This window comes from Eubalaena glacialis, chromosome 12 (genome assembly GCF_028564815.1).
Source record: "Eubalaena glacialis isolate mEubGla1 chromosome 12, mEubGla1.1.hap2.+ XY, whole genome shotgun sequence".
NCBI classification, from domain to species: Eukaryota; Metazoa; Chordata; class Mammalia; order Artiodactyla; family Balaenidae; genus Eubalaena; species Eubalaena glacialis.
This window is the reverse complement of record NC_083727.1, coordinates 64150135-64154548: the sequence shown is the minus strand read 5'-3', so window position 1 is coordinate 64154548 and position 4414 is coordinate 64150135.

Sequence of the window (4414 nt, the reverse complement as noted above, 5' to 3'; positions counted from 1 at the left end):
GTTCACCACAGTGCATTAAGCAGAGTTCCCTGTGCTATACAGTATGTTCTCAGTAGTTATCTATTTTATACATAGTATCAATAGTGTATATGGGTCAATCCCAATCTCCCAATTCCTCCCATCCCCCCGTTTCCCTCTTGGTATCCATACATTTGTTCTCTATGTCTGTGTCTCTATTTCTGCTTTGCAGATAAGATCATCTATACCATTTTTCTAGGTTCCACATATACACGTTAATATACTATATTTGTATTTCTCTTTCTGACTTACTTCACTCTGTATGACGCTCTCTAGGTCCATCCATGTCTCTACAGATGACCCAATTTCGTTCCTTTTTATGGCTGAGTAATATAGTAATTTTAAAAGAAATGTCTTATTTTCTATGGTGAGTCTTCCATACAGATCTTTGATAAGACATATCCAACTGCTAAGTCCTTTTTTTATGCTCTCCAGTAAAGTTTTATACTTTTTTTTCCTATTGGTCTTCCTCATTTCATTTTTCTCACTTAATTTAGATCATTTTGTAGATAAATTTTCCTAGGTTCAGCTATATTTGCCTTTTATTCTTTAACTCAACGTGCACATGGAGTATTATTATTTGAGAAATCTGTATCACTTATCTATTGCTACATAACAAATAACTTACACAAACAATAATCATTTATTATTTCCCATGATATTTGCAGCTCAGAATTTCCTACAAGATAAATAGACATGCAACGTCTTGACTAGGGCTGGAGGATCCACTTTCTCGAAGGCTTATTCACATGCCTGGCAATTGATGCCAGCCAATTGTTTCTTCCCTTTGTGGGCCTTTTCATAGGACTTCTTGAACTTCCTCTTTATATGGAGGATGACTTCCACCAGAATGAACAATCCAAGAGACTATGCTGGAAAATACAATACCTTTTGTGACAGAGTCTTGGAAGTCACATACTGTCACTTCTGTTTAATTCTATTGGTTAAATAAGCCAGCCTCAACTGAATGAGTGAGGGGACTAAACAAGAGCATAAATCGTAGGAGACAAGTATCATTGGGACTAGAATCCACAGATCCTAATACATTCTTTTGCTATTATTAACATTTATGTTTTAAGTGACATTGGGCCATATTTTCCATTTCCTATGCTAGCTATATTTACTTAATAATTAGTGTTATATTAGCCTTGCAAAATCATTTCAGTACCTTTTCTAATTTCCTGTTTATATAAACTGAAACTCATCTGTTCCTTGATGAATTACATAAATCCATCATGAGGCTGGGTGATTTTCACACATATCTCTCAAACATGGAGATATCAGACAGAACAATGAGTGATGACAAAGATTAATTTAAAAATACAATTATCAAGCTAGATATATTAGATATGTATAGAATTTTGCATTTAAAAGGAAGTAAACATTAAATATTTACAGAAGTGATTTTACATTAGTTGCCATATTAATAAATTAGCTACATTTTGTATAGCTCTTACTATATGCCAGAAAATGTTAAGAATATTTAAATATATTAAGTAATTTAATTGTTGCAAATAACACATAGGTAGTATACTTCTACTATATCCATTTTACAGGTGAAGAACCCGAAGAGGGTGATTAGAAAGTATATAACTGTTAAATGGCAGAATTAGTATTTAAATCCATCATTTTGCTCCAAAGTCTATATGGTTAACTAATTCCATATTACCTCTCAGATAGCACCTCTCAACAAATAAGTAAATACTTAATAAACTACCCCAAATAGCCTTTGAAAATATAATATCCCCAAACCACAGCACAATCATTATAGAGGCTTAAAAAATACATTGAAATTACCATGTACTGAATAATTTAAAAGTTGCCCCAAAATAAAATATGTTTAAAGGAAAGATCACAATGAAAATTAAATATAATTTTAAAATTGAGTAGTAATAAAACTCTACATATATACTTGTAAGATTGAAAAAATACATATTTGACAGAAATGTGTAACATTAAAACATATTATAAAATAAAAAGTTGAAAATTAATGAGTAAAAGTCCATATTAAGATGTCACAAAAATAAAAACAGAATAAACACAAAGAAAGGGTGATTAAGTGACAAAAGATTAATAGTCAAATATCAATGAAATAGAAAAGAAGTAATATAGAGAATAAACAAAGTTGTTTTTGTTATTTTTTTTAAAGATGGGAGAAATATAACAAGCTCTGCCATTGAGATGAATGAAACATCCTCTAAGCAGATGTCTGAAGAGGGGTTGATGGGTGTAGAATCTCATCATTACTTATGTGCTAAAAACTGCTTTCAACCGTAAAAGATTATATTTGAAGGAGAGTGTAGCTGGATATAAAATTTTTGTTTCACAATTTCTTTGAGTTTGTTAAAAATCCATCTCCATTGCTGCTTTGCTTTGTGTGTTGGTCTTGGAATTGCTAGTCTCATTTTTACAAGTCATTTGATATTTTTGTCCTGAAAGCCTTGAAGATTTTATTTTACCTTTGAAATCTGGTAATTCTATTATGATAGATCTCAGTGTTGAATATTGTGGGTTAATTTCCAAGGTACCTGATGAGCCCTTTTGACGTTATATTCAGATTTTTTTCTATTTCTGGAGGGTTGTCTTGCATTATAAATTTAAATATTAGTTCTGTTCCATTGTTTTGTTTTGCTTTTTCATCAAGGATTTTGAGATAACAGGAATATTGTTTGTCTGTACAAGTTTTCCATTTCTACTCCTTTCTTTTTGTCAGTTTTAAAAAATGTCTTCCTTATATTATCTTAGTTATCTAGATTGTTTCTTCCCTAATTACATTTTTTATTTGAATTTTTTCTCCTTGGGCATAAGTTAACTTGCTTCATTTTTCCCTAATTATGTTTATTTTATCTTAGATTTTGGATTACTGATTAAGGTGGTTTTCAAATTAATTTTAAGTGTAGACTTAGAGTTTTCTCCTGCTTCATCATTTTTTTTTTTTTAATGGGAGTTAGGTATGAATTTCAAATGATTTGTGTGAATTTTAATTTCTTGGTTTTGTACAATGAACTTTATATTCCAACTGTTTACTTTTAAAAATTTATTTTGGGGCATTTTACCAGACTCCTAGCCTAATGTCAATTACTTCTCCATTTAACTGTCAAAAAAACCCCACCTTTATTTTGTCCCTTTTCTTCCCCAGAAACTGTGTTTGGAAGAGTATCCCTTTAAAGCACACTTGCCTTTTTCAGCTGATCTTTTCCTTTAAATCAGGCATGGAGTCTTTTACTAGGTGATGCCACTTTAATTACAGATAGACCGTTTATATGAGGATTTTGATCCTTTGAAAAAATCCCGCTGTATACCATGCACTGGTGTGTCTCGATACATTTTTAGAATTTTCAAATTTAGGAAGGATTTAATGTTTCTGTTGGTTCCTCCAGCCCCGCCTCAAGCTCTCAGGCTCTTTCACTAGCATTCTCCTCTGTCTTCCCCATAGCTTTTTTCTTTTTTTTCCCTTTGTCTTTCCCACAGAAATAATTAAAAGAGTAGAGAAGAGACAGGAGTGTGTGGGGCCGTACTGTTATAATTTGTTGAATTTTCTCTTTAAAATCAGTCACTTTGTAGTTTTGGAAATCATGGGAGATTGGTTACTACATATCTACCATTGTCTACGCCTACCCAGAAGCTCAGGAGTTGCTTTTGTTTTTATCTATTATTATAATTTCAACATTGTAAATGAAGTGTTTAGAATATTATCATTTAATGTAATTAAATGTTTATATTTAAGTGTACTTTGTATTTAAGTGTAGTATTTTATTATTTGTTTTCTGTATGTCAGTTTTCTGTCTGCCATTTGTAACTTTGTCCCTCTTTCCTGTCTTTTTTAAGATTTTTTTACATTTTTAATAATTTTATTTTAATGTATCTTTTAGCTTTTAGCTATACCTCTTTGATTCTTTTTCATCAGTTGTTCTAGGGATTACAATATACATTCTTCAATTTTCCTTTCTATTTAGAGTTTATATTATACCATTTCACATAGTATGTAGAAACTTCCAAACATATAGTTTCAGTTAGAAACTCTATTGTCTTTTATGCAATTGTATTACACAGTCTTCTAAATTTTTCTTTAAACAGCCATATGTGTTTTAAAATATAAGGAGAAAAATAAGAGTCTTTAACATTTACCATTTCCAGGACTAATCACCATTAGTTCTTGAACATCCAAGTTTCCCTCCAGTGTATTTTCCCTTCACCCTAAAATGCTTCTCTCATTTCTTAGAGTATGTGTCTGGTCCCAATGAATTAATTTTTTTATCTGAAAATATCTCTATGTTGCCTTCATTTCTGAAACATGTTTTTGATGGACATTGTTTTTGGGTAATAAGTGTTTTGTTTTGTTCTTTTAGCACATAAAAGTTGTGTCGCTGACTTCTGGCTTTCCTACTTTCTTATG